Source organism: Formica exsecta, unplaced genomic scaffold (assembly GCF_003651465.1).
Source record: "Formica exsecta isolate Colony F162 unplaced genomic scaffold, ASM365146v1 scaffold365, whole genome shotgun sequence".
Classification (NCBI taxonomy): Eukaryota; Metazoa; Arthropoda; class Insecta; order Hymenoptera; family Formicidae; genus Formica; species Formica exsecta.
This window is the reverse complement of record NW_021850897.1, coordinates 91,585-109,799: the sequence shown is the minus strand read 5'-3', so window position 1 is coordinate 109,799 and position 18,215 is coordinate 91,585. Positions and strand designations below refer to the sequence as shown.

Here is an 18,215-nt window from a genome sequence, read left to right as displayed (position 1 = left end):
CATCGTCGAACGTGCATATTTTACCCGGAAGCGTCAGGAATACGGCCGATGCACGACGAAACTTAAATCAGGAATTCATAGATTCCGGCGTACTTTCCGCGAACGCCTGGAGCTCTTACAAAATCTCCTCCTCCAAAATATATATATATATATATATATATATATATATTCTTTTTTTCGTTTTATAGTAAAATAATTTTGATACGCGCAAAAATATTTCTCCACAAGTAAAAGCTGAAATTATTGACAGAATTGATCAAAGAATATCTTTTATCTAGTATCTGCCAGCTACATTATAAATGGAACTACTCGCCGGAAAACGAATTTCCGAGTAAAAATTGTTTCGCGCACAAAGCTGCATTTATCTCAGCGATAATTCCAGGGCTCAAATTACGCCTCTCTCGATAGTACGACCGCCGCGCACAATACGCCGGAAAGAGCAAGCCGCTTTTTCCACTCAGTCATCCCAATTTCATAAATACCGTATACACCCTACGCATCTCAGTTTACGCGCATTCGCGTCTATCGGTATAGAAAGCTCACACGTACGCCTGCGCACACGCGCGATCGTACGTATTGGCGTTCGCGTGGGTGTTGGTACGAGCCCGAGGGATGAAACGGGACAGCGTGGCCGAGAAGGGCAAAGAGCGAACCGCGGGAGAGAGGCTCGGGGGTTTAGTTTGCGGGGTTGGGGTTTCGGTTTCGGTTCCCTCTTCGTCCCTCCTCCCCCTTCCCACCGTCCTCTCCTCTGTCTCAGCGCATCCACACCGCGTCCACCCCCCTAATGCCATCGCCTCGCTGCCGCTACCGTCCCTCTGCATGCGGCGTGGCGGAACCGTGGTGGAGTGCGGCGCGAGGGATGGCCGTGGATCAATACTGCGGCGGGTCGAGGGGGTGCTTGGGCGAGCGTGGCACGCGCATACGCCGGGCAGGGGTGGATTTAAGGAAAGGGACACCCTACGCCAATTTATTCCCGTCAGCGTCTCAGCTGTTATTCATCCTCTTCGATAGAACACCGCGGATCATGATAAACGCACAACTATCAAATTATAAGGAGACGTTTGTAAAAGAAAGAGAGATGAACAATTTTTTCGTATTCGGCGGAAAAATAGTATTTTTATATTTTACTAGAAACAAAATTATCATATAAACTTACATCTCTGAGAAATATATTTTTATATCTTTACGTGTAAATCAAGTATTTCTCGTGTAGCGAGGTTTCTTAGACGTTTCGCGAAGGAAGCTAATTTTAATTTACAGTTCCACTGAAAAAATTGAAAATAAGAATCAAAGAATTATAAGTTATACTTTCTAATAAAATCATGTATTAGTTATAAAAAAAAAAAATCGATGCATTAAAAGGCCTGGACATATACCTGAATTCACCGCCGCGCGTTAAAGGGCGAAAAGAGTGGTACGGAAGGGCGGCGCGTAAAGGGGAAGGTTGAGTGAATAAGAGGGTTGGTTGATTTATTAAAAATGTAGTCGAGTGCGGGAAGAGTTTCGCCGATTTGGAGACGTGCGATGAAACATCGTGCGTCTCCCGTGAATTATCGCAACGGGCGATATCAACATGTCTCGAACACAAAGATCGCAGATACTAACGAAAAGCGTAATACTGTTAATTTAGTACGAATAACGCGCGATATATATTGACGCCATAAGATATGACTTCTAAATAGTTTTACGCAACATATTATATTAAAGTTTTATTATCGTATTTATCGCCAGCAATAAATTATGGCAAGTTTTATCGATACACGCGTCTTGCGACGCGAAGCGAGAGATTTCCCAAGCGAGGAAAATAGAGTTTGAAACGACTTGTAAGCCGAGGTAGATCGAGGGTCGTGCAGTTCTGCGGGATACCTGTGGCTCCACACGGCCATCGCCGCGCGATGCTTTTTCGCTTCTCTCTCTTCCTTTTTTTTTCGTTTCTCCCCTTTTCTGCCGCTTCCATTCGTCTCTTTTTTTTTTCCGCGCCGAGTCATATTCCAGACGACATTATCGTGAATATCGACCATAGATTCGGCTGTTGATAACACGACTTCACATTCATGTGCAACAACCACACATGGCTCGATAATGCTTGTGACAAATTTTAAGGAATTCCGATTTGAAAACGAGTTATTGTTTGAGAAAGTTAGTTTTAACTCTAACATAGCACACACGGCGAAAACACGATATTTTCCGTTTTCTCTGTAATGTATAACTTTTTATTTAAATGTCGTTCTATAAAAAAATTTTTTTAAATATTTAAAACAAAACAAAAAAAAAAAAAAAAAAAATGCTTTTTTTAATATCAATGAATTATGCACAATATATTCTGAAATATATTCTCTCTCTCTTTTTCTCTTTCGTCTGCAAAAAAAAAAGAATTGATTTACAAACGAGATTGCAGGTATTCATAGTTTTCAGGTTCGGATTGCACAGTTCCAATTATCCGCGTTATACGCGGGTGCACAGTCGCGTATTTCTTGTCGGCGTAAAATTGCAGAAAATGCAGAAATTGTCGAAACAATGACGGAGAGTTTCGCAAGGTCGTTCAAGCGTGCAGAGAAGGAAATGACAAATTGATTTCGCCAGGTCAAAATCGCTTGGAGAATTAAAATGTTCTCTTTTATAAGTCCTCGCTATTATTCATAAGACGTTCTTTGACTCGCGCTGAAAAAGAAGAACTCGCGTTATCGTGCCGTTATTATATTAGCTAGCCGCGAATCCAGGAACTTTTGCCGGCGATTCCGAGGGACCATCACTCTTAGATATTTCTTATTTTTTTCTTCCACCTGAAAAAGTTTTAACGACGGCACGTCGGAAATTCAACTGAAATTTGCTGGACGGCGATGACTTTCAATCCATTCTCGCGAGATTCAAGGTATTTTATTTAACGATATGCATTTTCCAAAGTGGATCACACATATATCTTGGTCGTTCTGATCTTGATGCATTTCCTTTTACATTTTTTCACTGTCACGTGCATACTCGAGAAAATTCCCAACGGATTTCCCTTTCCACGGATGGTTATGCGCAAAAGCCATATGCAGACGGAAAAGAGTCTCTAATCTCTTGGATATCCCAAGAGGAATTAGCGCAAAGCGCGCGATATTTTTAATTAAAAAATAGATACATAAATATTCGCGAACATCTATGTTTTGAGCTAAAAATAAATTTACATTTCGGAAAATTCGCAGATCGTCTGTATCCACATTCCTGGCGGTGTTTCGCGACTATTGTCAGATTGCCGTGTACAATTTCCGTCGTATTGCGTTCGTGTTTACAGTAAACAATCACAGCGCCAACAACAATTGCTCCTCACAGCACATCCCCGGCATCGAGGCCGCTTTTGAAAGCATCGCGAGCAACGATTCTCAGACGCGAAACTTCGCCAATGAGCGAAACTTTTAATTACTTCTATACCACGAGTGTGTTTATGAAATACACCGGTGTTTAATTGCGGGTCCGCGCGAATTTCGCTCGAGACAGAGGGAAGGGGGAGACAGACGATGGTACGTATCATCGAAAGGTCTCGGCGTATGAAGAGTGCGCTGCGCAAACTCGATACACTGCATGCACTTTATTATATCAAACGTGTTTGGGAATATTTATACGGCCGATGAATATTTTATTTGCACAAAACTATCTGAAACATCATTGCAATATGCAGCATTTCTCCGCCGCATTTTCGACGAAATACTACGGAGCGAAATGCAGATACCGACGATACGGATGAGAAGTGTGGAAGCTGATATCCTTTCTATAGATCTCGTGCATGAAGAACGATCTCAGGAAATAATACTTGTGCGAATGGAGATATTTCGGGAATAAATCTCGACACAACAATTTATTACGTCGACCTTTCAATTTATGTCGATTTTAAATGTATTTTAAATCGCATGCTTTTCATGTGCGTCGTTGCTTTTAACACACATGCAAATGTCTTTACAACGTCAAGTAAATTAGGATTTTGTTTGCTATGCGAACGCGATATAATAAATAATTTCAGGCATCTTCCAAAATTCCGAAAACGACATATAAGTTTATCAAAGTATCGCGAATGTATAACGCCGTTGAAGCTTAATTGCAACGAAATTCTTGCGTGACAAGCATCGCGATGCAATGATTTTTTTTTTTTCGTAAAGTTTCACGTCGAGACGCTCGCGGAATGGCGAACAATGTCACGACGCGCCATGTCTGAGAAGCTCATCAACATGGCAAACTTTTAATTATTTTCACGCCGCTCTCGCGCACAACATTTACATTGACGTAATGACAATATTTTAGAAGAAAATCATTATGTGTATTTTTCCTGTAAATAAAAATTTTTCAATCTGCGCGATGAAATACAAATTTTTTTCTACACAAATCCAACGTTGAATAAGCGTAAAATAAAAAAAATGTGTTTGTGATGTAACAATAAAAAACATTTATCCAAGATTATCTAATGTATAAAATTGGAAAACAAAAAGTTCTTTAAAGTTATTAGAAATTAAAAATGAAAATTATTTTATATTCTAATCATGTTTGAATATAATCAATGTCTTGTTTTATAAATTAAGATAATGCTTAAAATAGACGACAATATTTTAAGATAATTATACGAAAGAGTTGACTAGAACGAGACTGCGAAGTTAATGAGATTCGACGAGAACACTATAACATAATTCTTACTCTGAAAATTTTGGGACATGACATGTCTCGAAGAAGGGCGCTCTTAACAGTGCGTTGACATGTGTGATCGTCTATTTTGCGAGCGGGCTCGCGTGTCTCTCGTTAATAAAGTCTCTTATCGTTGAAAGCGATGCTGCTCCCTTACACCGTCGCGAATCCGACGCGCGCTTATCCAGGCATCTTGTCTCTCTCACCTTAAGTAAGGGTCTGATAAAGTGATTCTATTCTCATCGACGAAACCCAGGATTAAACTCTTGCGACACGTATATATATATACGCACATGCTACAAACCGAAAGCCATAAACTGACGGCGAGTAAGCGCATACGGCGATAATCGCGCGGTTCAGGTTTCGGCCTATGAAATTAATTATGGCATCTCTCGGATCACGGATATTGATTACGGCGCTCTGTAGACATAAACGTATAATATCGATGGCTACGTATTAGATGGCTTCTACCTGAACCTATAATTATCGTTATGCTAAAGCTAGGTGATTAGGCAATAAAAAAAAAGAGATATTTCAAAAAAAAAAAAAAAGAAAGAGAAAGAGAGAAAAACCGTTGACAATAAAATAAAATCCTTTTATAACTTGGTAAATAATTCATTAATACTTTTAAATATCACGCTTTCCCGTCAATTACTACGGTATGTACCACCCCAATCCGTTACGATATAAATTATTATCCGCAATTATACAATTAAATGAATGTAAATTATATCTCCGTCGAAATAACGGATTAAATTTTCGAACAATCAAATATTACACGATCAAATCAATCTCTCTACTAGCATTATTCCGATGATTACGTGAAAATTTCCCTCATATTCAGGAATGTGGCGAAAAGCTCATCCGAAATGACTGATATCGAACGCGAACGTGTAATCGCGATGCAAATTGCAAACGCCGCGACTATCCCGGCACGCAAAATGCACGGAATTGCTATAAATTATGCGTATTAAGGATCTCTCTCTCGGGCATAATTCGGTCGCGGTGGTCAAACATATTTGCTTAATACATAACAATGTTCGTCGCTGTGTATAATTTGCCGTCGTTTTCACTGCGAGGTTTCTATGTTTAACAATCGCGAAATTATACAGTCGACTTAAAACGCGAACGGGGAGAAAGACGGACAACTTTGGGCTTAAGGTAGTTCTACATAAGCGTATCGTACTGGCTGACATACTTTTTAGAATTGGTGCCGCGCGCGAGGGCGAGCGGTTATCGATTTCACCAAGGGCGCGACTTCGTACACGACATTTCTCTCCCTTGCCTCAAAAACATTTTTCATCCAGAAGAAGCTGCGTCTTTTACGTCAGGAAGACGGAGTCTCCGATAAACGATTGATATAGTGCGCGAGAGACTAAAAAATACCGTACTTAGAAAAAGAAATGCAATTATATTCCTATATGTGTATTTCTTTGCCTGAAAATTGGAGCAAAAAATAAAATAAAAAATGTATATACATATGTGTGTTATATATGACATAATTTTATATGTATTGCTTGCTACGTGATGCACATTAAATAGATATTATTTTTATATAAAAGAATTTTTTCCTTCTTTTTTTTTTCTTGGAATAATAAAACGAGTATTTTCAAAATATATAGAGACTGTGAAGCTATAATCCTTATCTAAAATAGATTCACTACGGTATCACGAAGTATTTTCCTCGCGATGCAGATATCCGTCTTATATTTGCATTCAATCCGATTGCAGTTCACGTTGGTGATTACGACAACAATAGGAATGTCGAGATCGCGTATTATTTCTTTTGCCGCTCAGAAATATTTGACAGGCAATCGATCAATCGGAGGGAAGCGGATCAGGAAGCGGAAGTTTCGATACACAGAAACAATCGCGCGCGACCGCGTTTCGACAACGAGGAGGATATTCCATCACGCGTTATCTCTAGATACGTGTTAGCGCTCTCATCGCACAGAGATGATATATCTCACAACGCGCGCGCGAATAAAGCTTTAATCACAAATTATAAAGTGAAGCCGCTTAAATTGCACTGTGGTGGAAATTAACGTAGTCTGATAACAGATAGTGTAGCCAGAAAGGAGTGAGAGGATGAAATATTTCCTGCGAACCCCGGCAATCTCTCCACCGTTATAAATGCGCGCCGATAATGAAGCATCGGATTAACAAAGAAGTGAAATAACTTTGAATAGCTTAATACCCCCTATCAATTGCGTATAATAGATAAAATTATTTTATTTTACACGCGTACACAGTTTCTCACAATTTTATATATTGTATGTTATTTTATATTTTGTTTGCATTTTTATACGCGTATAAAATACTCGAGTTAAATGAGGGAAGAATAAAATAAAATATCTCTAATTATAAGCTTTCCCGCAGAACTTCTCAGAATTTTCACACAACGAAAAATGGAGAAAGCTCAGATGTAAGTGCAGTTTCGCGCACCAGCTATTTCATTCACTTATACACGTACACGAATAATCTCAGGGGCAGATATAGTATCCGCAAGCTATCGACCGAAACGCGCGGGCAAGAAATTAATTACTTTTTTGCCATCGGGAGCTCCATACATCCTCCCGTTTGAATCGCGCCCGTATCATTTTACAGCCGTCAATCAAACGCTCCTCCGTGGATTCCTCCCTTTGGTAGCGCGGATCGCGCTAGAGTAGACAGATTCATCGTTGAAAATAAGTTACCGTGAAAAATGATAGTTGCTCAGGTATATCCGACATATCGTTGAACAGAATTTTCCGCGAGTATTCGTCTGCGAATGTTCGTAGTAAAAAAAAAAAAAAAAAAAAAAACTCTATCTAGAAGAATGGCTGAGAATCACAGATATCTAATTCGGGGCCTCGTTGAAAAATCCAAGAGTGAATCTGGCGAGCGTTGGGGATTCGATCATTCGCGGCATTCGTTCGCAGATTTGCTCGAAACCGAGGAATTTCACTTACGCGACGTTCAGCGGAATTCTTACGTAAGGGGAGCTGTCGTGATGGCCGGTAGTATCCTTCCAACCGATTTATCGAGCAGACACGACGTCGGTCGTCCTTGCTCGCGTGCGTCGGGGTTACACGATGCATCGAGAAAGAGAAAGACAGAAGGCGTGCAACGCGGATACATCGCGCACGTAACGCAAATGAAACTTAAATGAGTAACTAAATCCTGCGGGTCACGCGAGCACGATCCCGTCGACTTTTATTGGCGTTTTCAAGAGTAAAGATCGGCGCACTCTTGTGAGCTGATGAATCGCCGGTCGTAAGAGCATGAAAGGCGAGTCTTATCTTTCTGCCTCTTTCTCTCCGTCGTCGTTCGAGAGGTTGGCGCGAACAAGCGATCAAATTATACGGATTTATCGCGGCTCGCGTAGTTAAACAGCCCCGTACCGCTAACTGAATAAAGCTCCGCTTTGATAATTGGCGATAGTGGTGCGAGCGCGAATTCGCGGTCACGATTCGCCAGTAAATCAACGTCGTTGTTTCGAATCGACGGCGGTTGATATTATTGTCCAGATAATGGCCGGTTAAATATCCTAGATTCATTAGACAATTATATCGCGCAATAACGTATCGTCGTCAAATAAAAGTGATGGAGTCGCAGATGAATAAAGATCTAGAAACGATAGACATGTCTAGATGTATGTATTTATTATCGCGCGATGCGTTTGGTAAAGATATTCAAAAACGTCTTATTGCTTAATCACGGTCTTTAAAAGTAACAAATGCTTCTCTCTTCGCTATAATTGTAATCCCCCCTGTAATTACTCGTGAAATTTATTCGTTTGCGATTCGAGCGATGACGTCACCGAATCAACTTGTACCAACGCGGAGAAACTATGTGTATTGATAAAAGGATAGGGTGCGGTCGTGCAATTGAGAAAATTGCACACGTATCGTTTTCACCCTCGTGTTTCAGGGGGACCTAGACTGCAGGGTACGAGCGGAGGAATCTTCCGGCAGTCAATATGTGGCTCTACCAAAATAAATTTAGGATACAGAATGTTCCTGTGCCTTGTGCGCGCTAAAAGAAAAATCGACTTTAATAAATAATGTTTTACAAAAGTAGTGGAGCCATCATGGTTCAATTCCTAAACGTAATTTGGAAATACGAGATTTTTTTCGACATTTCTTCTTATGAGTACCGTGCGAATTTTATCTAATTGCCCGCCCTTTCACTATCGGCACGTTTTTTATCGGAAAACTTCCGCGATTCGTTAGATTTATCGTCGTGATGTTCCTTAGTACTCCGCCTGCTTTTAGATTTCGTTTTCTCCTTCTTAAATTACCTTAGGAAAATCCACGTAAAATAAATGAAAAAATAAGAATGTGTTACCTGTTCTTCTTGAAACTTGAGTCGCGCTAAAATACTGGCGGATAATTTACAACGTAATTAGATCTCTGTTTAAATATGCACAATAAAACACAATCTTAAATTTAATCCAATTACGCTAATAAATATAATCTAAGATACGTGCTCTCGTAATGAAGTTTATCCTAGAATAATTTTATTTTCACTAACGACGGAAAGATTAATAATATGGCTAAATGATAGACGCCGGATATTTTCGCCCATACTTTGACGGAATAGCATGCGTCGGTCAAATCTTTTTTTTTATGTATTTGTTTCGCGGCGATTAATAGTATTATTTCGTATCGCTTGCAACTGCTAATAGCAATCGTGCGAGCATTCATCCTAAATGATTCGAAATCTCAAAACTGGAATGTCAAAACGCGTTCGCCGTCAGAAGCCGCAGTGTGGTGTTCTCTAATTATTCGAGGATAATTAGAATATCAATAATCTATCGCCGCGTACGTGACGATGCGTGTTTGCGCGGCTATTGTTATCAGGTCAAACAATTCGAAGTGTGACGTCGTGTAGCAGACACACGCTGATACTCATTAATATCTGACGCCTATGTAAGAGAGAGAATTGGAAAATTTCTCCAACGATAAATTATACAATAAAGCGCGCCGCGTTAATGCACTTGGTACGTTCGCAGTCGGCGAAGTTGAAGATAAATTAGCTCCAACTTCGCGTACCGTACTTGTGAACGGAGAGGGAATGGCCCCGAACGGCTTTAGAAACGGCTTCGTAATTTCAGCACATTTTGCGATTGACAAACGTTCCGCAAAATTTCCGCCAGCAATTTCCCCGCTCGCTATTGTCCCTGAGGAATCGCCATTGTTCGTTCAGTGGCATCGGCTAATTTCATCGACCGAACTCGACGCTGCTAACGAGCTCACCGCGAAACGGACGTCCACGTGAACGGGATCGACATCAAGGTCAGCAACGAGGGTGTGACTCAAAAATCACAGGTGTCATCGCAGCCTATAATTATACGGCGGCTCGTGTGTAATCGGCATCCCCGGGAGGTGGCGAACAGCGCGGCCAATTTGGCCAATCATTGATTCGTCGGATTGATCCCCTGTTCGTGCTGACCTAAACCCCCGTGCCCTGCTATTCCCCCTCGAAACGACCGGTTCGGTCAATCGTCGACGGCACCGAGGCCACGTGTTTACCGGCCCCGATCTGGGAAAATATTTTCTCCCGTCGTCGAGGGGAGGAGATCCTAATCGTGTTCTGGATCCTCTCCCTCCGTCCGAATCTTTTCTTGCGAAGGGTGCCGCAGGTCTCTATTTCCCGTGGCCGTGAAATTAAGGGCATCCCTTTGACATTATCCAATTAATGAACCGAATCGCGATTATCGATTGCGGTGACTATTTTTACGAAAAGTATGACGCATAGAAATTCTTGAATTTTTGTAGAATAAAATTCAATAATCTCCGACTAATTTCCAATATTTAAATGCTTCACTATCCATAAATAGGCACTTGTATGTTACACTAAAATTATTTTAAAATATATGTAAACTAAGAGACCCAAGCTTTCCTACATATTTTTTGTATTTATATTTATATTTTATTTTCATTTTAGAATTTAGAATTTATATTCTATTTATATCTTACTGTTAAAATATTTTCATTTAAAAAAAATTTAAAAATTTCTGAAACTTAAATGTGTAATACACACACACATATTTTATATAAAATCCATTTATTAATTATATCTTTATCTTTATAATTTTCTTCCCCCTTTCGATGTTGAAACAAGACGCTAGTCTTAATCCCGCGTACTATCGTAGAGTCAATCGCGTTTATCGTCATCAGCTTTAGTTGAGAAAGCGATCCATTCATCGAAGAGACCTGTCGAAATCAAGAGAATCCTATAAAAGCTTATTCCTGTATTATCGTTATCCAATTAAGGATTCGCGAAGCAATGACCCCAATGAAATGCAGCTTTCTCCTTCGCACCCCTCGAGCACGACCCTCGATCGACCAGTACCAGCCATAATGGTGTATTCAGTGGCTTTTGCTGGCCGGGCCCACCTGAAACCGCGACGCGCGAAGCGAAGTTTATCGACGAGCTTTTGATGTCATTCGAATGAATAGAGTTCGAATTGTTCCCAATTGTTTTCGATTCGTCCGTCGTCGTTGGCATTTTGCGCTCACGGAACGGCTATTAGGACGTATAGAGTAGATTCGTTAATCAAAATGGACATTTACTACGATGCATTCGCAAATGCGAGAACGATCACTATTTATCGTCCCGATAAATTATTACTCTCTTCGCGCAGCGCGACAAAATGTTCTTTAAATATTATTTATAGAACTATATGCCTCGTATCGGATATCTCATCTTGGATATGTCGGGCAGAACTAGAAATATGAATTTTTGAAGAGGCACGTTTTACACGAAGTCGAGGTGAAAATGCGACGCTCGGCCCGCCGAAACTTCGACGCGCATCAAAATTTGATAATCTCCTTTGGAACACATAAATACGGAAAGAGTAAAAAGGGCAGTCTGACGAAGCATTCGGAGCAGTGGAATCTGTTTATGCTAATGCCGTGCCTCGAAACGCGAAACCGTGAAAATTCGTCCCTCGTCGGTCGCACATCGCACCGTACACCGGAAATCTTTCATTGTCGACAATTCAGACAATTCGAAGCTTGACAGATCAGATTCAACAACTATGGGTGTTATTAATTCGTGTCGCTAACTCGACGCCTTGGGAGTTCGACCGAGTTTTTATCGACGGGCGTGATGTTTCGATCCGTTTCGTTTCACACGTCACTCGCAAACCTATTCAGGATCGCGTTACAATTTGAGTATAACAATCCGATAACGTCACACCTAAAATGATTTATGTATTTATATGTTTACGTGTCTCATTCGTGTCATATTCATCTGATAAAGAGATCGATACATTACGGTAGAATAAATCCGAAAATATCACTCTTTGTTTTAACGTGTTTTAGATACATGTCATTGAATAGCATTTTGCAACGCTAACACATAAATCTTTTTGAATTTCAAATAGAACGCGTCAGCTGCTTTGAAGCATAACTTTGCAGTGGATTTTACAATTCTAATTTTATTTTGCATATATTTAGAGAGTAACTTTAAATCTTTCTTATTTGTATAAGAATATAAAGACACGGTTATTATTATTTTATCTGCATAAAAGATCAGAGCATTATTATTCTTTATTTAGTAACAATAAAAATCCAGTAAAAAATGTAGCCGGGCACTCTGTAGCGTGTAATGTCAGTGAAACAAAAGTTTTTGCTACTTCAACTGAAGTAGCAGGAGCATTAATCGTATAATTCTTTTAGAGATCAAGCACACAACGCGATGAAAACCACATATTGCGCTTGTATGTTGGCTCTTCGCTGATGAAGCTACTTCAAGTCTCTATTTCCGTTTCTAGCGTGACAGTGTCCGCACAGTAACGTAGCGTCGAGTGTCTCTAGCATCAAGGAAACTGCATCAAGCAGCGTCGTCTCCTCAGCCTCGAGAAGCATGCGGAAGCGCGTTTTAACACGAAGGGAAGTGGCGGCCCAGTTTCTACACGCACATGGATATCTATGGTCAGAGACAGCTGCTAGCTTTGACGTATGGTATTGCGCAAGAGAGAGGTCAGTTTAAGTACAGCGTGTCTCCTTCACGCGCTAACAACAATGTCAGCGATAAACGCGAGGTGTCATTTAAATTATATCTTACACGCGTCTAGAAGATGCTGTCTCAAATTGATTTAATAATAATATATATATAGAAAAAACGTACACCATCACACGTACGTATAGTATTCTTGAATCTCTGTGTCGCCTATAAATTCTCTAACACTCTTCAACAGTTTACGCGAATCTTTTGCAATGTTAAAAATAGAAAGTGTTATCTTGCGAGAGAGGTCAAATCATGTAATGTGTAATATCTCTCAGTGTAAAGAGATAATCGCTATTTTTTGTGATAGAAAATGTTATAAATAATATCGTGCATGACATAAGAGATATATATATCTACATATATGTATAATATATATTATTATTTACATTAATTTATAAAATACGTGTAAAAATCCTTTTGAAAAACGACAGTCTTATATAGCAAAACGTAAATTGTGATTTCAAGAGAGTTATCACAGAAACATGCTATTAGATTATCATATTTCCGTCCTAATCAACCTTGGTAATGACCGCCATACAGTTATCGAACGATAAGTAACGCAACTATAATTATTCTAAAATAATTGTTAGTTTTTTTGTGAAATCTCTTTTAATAAAAAAAATAAGGTCACACATATCTTTCTTTTCCCGTTGAATTTTTTTTTTAAATGACAATCGCTTTAAATTACACGCACTCACCGAGATTCGACACGTTCGCGTAAAGGTAATAAAGCAGCCAACGGCACCATCGAAACAGCCGGACAGCCGGACGGTGAAAAACGACGATCTCGATCATCGTCACGTAGATGTTAGATCGACGATCGGCTTCGGTTCCGAGTAATGCGATCCGCGCATCGACGATCCGCGTACTGAAGTGGCCCACATTTTATAAACGCCGGCGTACCACTGCATAATATGTGGGGATCATCTAACGAGAGAAAAGGAGAGCGGAGAGCTGAGAACGAGCGAGAAGAAAAACGATGCGCGCTCGTATCCCCTACTTGAGATCAAACGAATGACGCCATTCGTAATTAGGATGAAGATCCGGATGCTGAATCTCCCATGCCCTTGACGTCACCCACGAATCTATATAGAGGAGATTGCAAAATGATGTAATAACGCCAGACGATCATATGGCTTTTTTTTTAAATTTTTTTATTCATTATTCCTTTCCTTTCCTCTCCTCCTCTCTCTCTCTCTCTCTCTCTCTCTCACTATATTTGTATATATTATTAGTTAATATTAATATCATATTAATATTAATTTATATCATATTAATAATTTTTTATCCTACCCTTTATATTTCATCAACTACCTCAAGTCGTACCGTAGAAAAAACTTATCGAACTCCGGTAACAACAAATGCAAAATTATTCATAAGGAAGATTGCTCGCGTAATGAATCCGGGCGCATCCCGCTCGCGATTCAATTTGCAATGGTAATGATGAAAGTAATTAACGCCTCAATGTGCTACATCGGGCTCGAACAAAGATAGTAGATTCGCGTAATTATTAAATTTGTCTCGTAGCGCGGAGTATTCGCTGTACAATGTTGACGAAACAGGGAGAAGTTAGTTTATTAGCAATGCTATGAGGGGTTTATCTTCCTATCCGATGTATATACATATATACATCGCGCAAGATGAATATTATGCTTCCGTTATGCGGTAGTTAAAACGTCATCACATCTTCAAATTGCGTTTACCGTCGAATTTCTGTCGCGCGTCATCATCTCGCCGACGACATCTTCGCGAAATAACGAACGAATGGGAGAATGAAATTAATAGTAGCGAATAGCAAAATGTGTGAATCGTAGTAGAAGGTTTATGTTTATTTCAAGTTTATATTCATTAAACAATTTTTTAATCTTATTAACTTTTTCGGAAATTTTTGGGAGGATGTATCGGAAAAATGCAGTCGAAAAAAGATGATTCGGTTACAACCTTATAGTCGCGATACGATGGGATATTTATATAAAAAGCTATATGGTGGCTTTGACACCCACTCGAAAAAAACGACGTATAAACAGGATATAGCCGGATGCGTCGGGAAATATACGCGGCGCTAAAGGACACCGTTGGGGCGCGAGGACATTATGTTTGTAAGCTTAAATTGTCGTCGTCGTTTTTTCCCCCTTGGACATACAAACTTTATGCGAGACATTATCGGTCCGGCAACGCGCCTATAAAAGGATTCTCAGAATCAAAGGATCCTACTGGAACTCGCAAGATCCCCGCAAACGCGACACATTCTGCAGAAATAGTAACCGGCTTAGCCTGTTTACGATTCCTCTCTTTTTGCAGTTGTCAATGCGCGACTATCACGCGATAAACCGTAATCTTCCATCTTTAATAGTGGTTATAATTTTCGAAGAAAGACGCGAATGTCATGATCGGGTCCAATAAATTCGTAGGTAGACATCATTATGATAACGATTCATAATTTATAAAGATAGGATAAAGATTGCAGCTTTAAAAAAGAAAATTGAAAGTTCTCCGTAAGCTGTTGTTATGCATGCTATTACGAGCTGTTGAGAGGTTCACAAGAGGATTTTCTTGCGTCGCAGAATAACATTATCTCCTCGTCGCGCTTTATCTTTTTCCGCCGATAACTTAATTATTATAGCCTTGGCTTCGAAAGTACGGAGCCGCCAATCGTGTTAAGTTAAACACGAAATAGCTTTGATGATTGAAAACATGCGATAAATCAATCTTAATAAATTATCCCAGTTATATATATATATATATATTTTTTTTTTTATTAAAGACTTTATATACCATTAAATGATTCTGAAGTTACATAGTCAAATAGAGATTGAAAATAAGATTTACAACAAAAAGTCAATATTTGAAATGCATGGGAATAAAAAAGAAAAATATCCGCGTTCTGTGGAGAGCTAACACGTCGCAGGTGAAATATGTAAAACGAAATATTGACAGTTCACACTTGACCCACATGCGATATAAAGAGCGAATGCCGTGAAGTGCTGAACAAAATGCATGTACTCGCGTAATAAATGAAAAGGGTGGTGCTCGCGTGCCCACGCAAAATGAGAAATAATTGCAAATTCATCCATAAACAGAATTACGGAGAAACGTTAAAAAACACACAGTTATTTAATTAATAAATATAATACTTTTTTCACATTACTAAAAGTATTAAAATCAAAATTACTCGACTTTTAAATCAGATAAGTCGTATCAGACGATTATCGGTCACGAATGACATTATCGGTATCGCGCTGATTCCTTCAAATCGTTCGTCCTTGTGCAACCTAGCCTGAGATATATATATATATGTATCTCGGGAAGCATTGCACGCTCGACTTGTCGATCCCCGACCTCGTTTTCAAAGGAAATTTCGTATCTTACGACCGTTACGTCATCGCCCCAGAGATACCGGGCCCGATTGGCACGTTGTTTCCAATTCTGACGTATATAAATTCTCTTGGCGATTCCGTCTCGGCACGCTGCAACGCCATAGAAATTGCAACCCTTACCTGATCACGATTCCATGAATCGGCCGCAAACTCTCCCGGCGCGATTTCCGACTGCACCTGGCACGTATGCGCCGATGAAAGCGGGTAAGTTCACCGTTGCATAATGACGAACGATGATTCACGAGTAGGTCGCACGCCGACCTCGTCTCTCTTCCTTAATACGGCGAGTAACTAATTCATGGAGTCCTCGGTATCTGCAAGATTATGAAAATTATGTTAGCCTCGATAGAGCCGACACATCACGCAAAAACGCGATATCTACGATTCCGAAATCTTTAAGAAAATATAAGAAACTTTGAGTCGTTTTTTATATTTTTAAAAAGATATCAGCAGAAAATTTATTAGTCAGAGTAACAGAATTATGAGTAGTAAGAACAGAAGAAAAAATAATTTTTGTTCCATAAATATATGAGAGCATAATATAAAAAAAATTACCCATCCAAATGTGTGTGTGTGTGTGTGTGTGCCGTGTAAAAATACCTAAAATTTCCGTGTTATAAAAGTTGGTCAATGTTTAATTTATAGAAATGACCGATTTATGAGAATTTATTTGTGATTGGATATCCAGAAATTCGAAACTCGATAGCGCGAATAAAAAAGAAAATGCAAAGCTGATTTTTTGCACAATTTCGAGTAAACTTCTATTTCGAAATAAAATTTCTAGTTGAAAATTGGGGAATAGAAGCTTCAATTCTATCAAAGAGAAAATCTATCTTAGATAAAGCATGGATTTCCCCGGGGAGAAGCTGTATATAAAAAAATCCCTTGTGAGGACGACACACTATATATCTAAAATCCGCGCAGCTTTATTCGTGGAAAACTCGCGCGGAAATTCCGAAGGGCGGGCCTTTCACAGTACGAAAATCTTCATAGACATGATATAATTTTTATCACGACACGTGTATGTACTTTATCATAAGCTTCTAAAAGTAAAATAATCCGCACTTTCTCGCTATCGACGATTTTAAGTATTTATTTCAATGACATTTACGGAGACATCAAAGCAAGATTAAGCCGTTAAACCTTGACATGGAAGTTTATTAATTTCAAAACAGTTTTGATAATATATACACAGTTAATAATGATAAAATATAACAATTTTATGCGAGAGAATTTTGTATTTTTTAAATATTTTTTAATAGTGAAATTATTCGGTAATAGTCCTTTTTCATTTAATAGTAATAAATAATGAAATTATACTGATCAATTTACCATACAGTTATGATATCGAATGGAAGCACAATTATGTCGAAATAATTCGGAGATTATTAATTTCCAAAGTTACTTAACAACATCGCGTGAACGATGTCACATTAATTAATTAACTCGTCATATAAAAAGCCGGGTTTTATCGCTACGTAATATTATCGGACATAATGTTTTAACGCGACTGAATTTCGTGGGACATAATTTTTTTTTTTCGTATAATTTAACGCGTTTGATTCCCCAATGATAGTTTCGACATAATAGCAGGACTGATGTCCTTGGTTTCGTCATTTGTTACCTTCGTCGTCCTGCCTGTCAGTCTCTCGTGCCAATTTCCGTCGACCTCTGCTTAATCGATTATCGCTTTAGTGCGGTTCGCGGATAGATCCCGCTCGGCCGGAATGATTAAATCCGTTCGGGCTAGCGTAGCTATCGTGCAATTCTGCTTTGCTTGTCTGCAAGTCGAGTAAAATATTTCTACCGGAAGAATTCAGGTTTTAGGATGTCCTCAATCATTTATATTTTTTATTAAATGCCTGCTATTATATCCACATTTATATAATTTTTATAAATCTAGTAAGCGAAAGAGAAATTTTAGATACAAATATTATGTATAATATAATTATTAAAATAAAAATATACGTATCTTTGATGATTAAATAATTCCTCGGTTCATCCGGAATCCATTGTTTCGGACATCAAGACTCAATTACACAGAGTTCTTAATTTAAGAGGGAAAGTAAGGAGAGAGTCACTCTCTTAACCCTGGGTTTACATTTAGCTTATTTATCGTCTGTAACTGAGAAAGGTCTCGTCGTTATTCGACCCACCACCATGCCGACTTCGTGTAAGATCTAT

At 39.1% G+C, this 18,215-nt stretch overlaps 1 protein-coding gene and 1 pseudogene across 1 annotated transcript in view; both read right to left on the bottom strand.

Annotated features, from left to right (window-relative positions):
• LOC115239209 (kazrin) overlaps positions 1 to 16,339 on the bottom strand; it is a 128,538-nt gene extending 112,199 nt beyond the window's left edge. The window contains exon 1 of the mRNA XM_029813604.1: positions 16,152 to 16,339. The gene's annotated coding sequence lies outside the window, so the exon portion shown is untranslated. The remainder of the gene's footprint in view (positions 1 to 16,151) is intronic.
• Positions 4,430 to 13,660, bottom strand: LOC115239125 (annotated as a pseudogene).
• Positions 16,340 to 18,215: the final 1,876 nt, after the last annotated feature.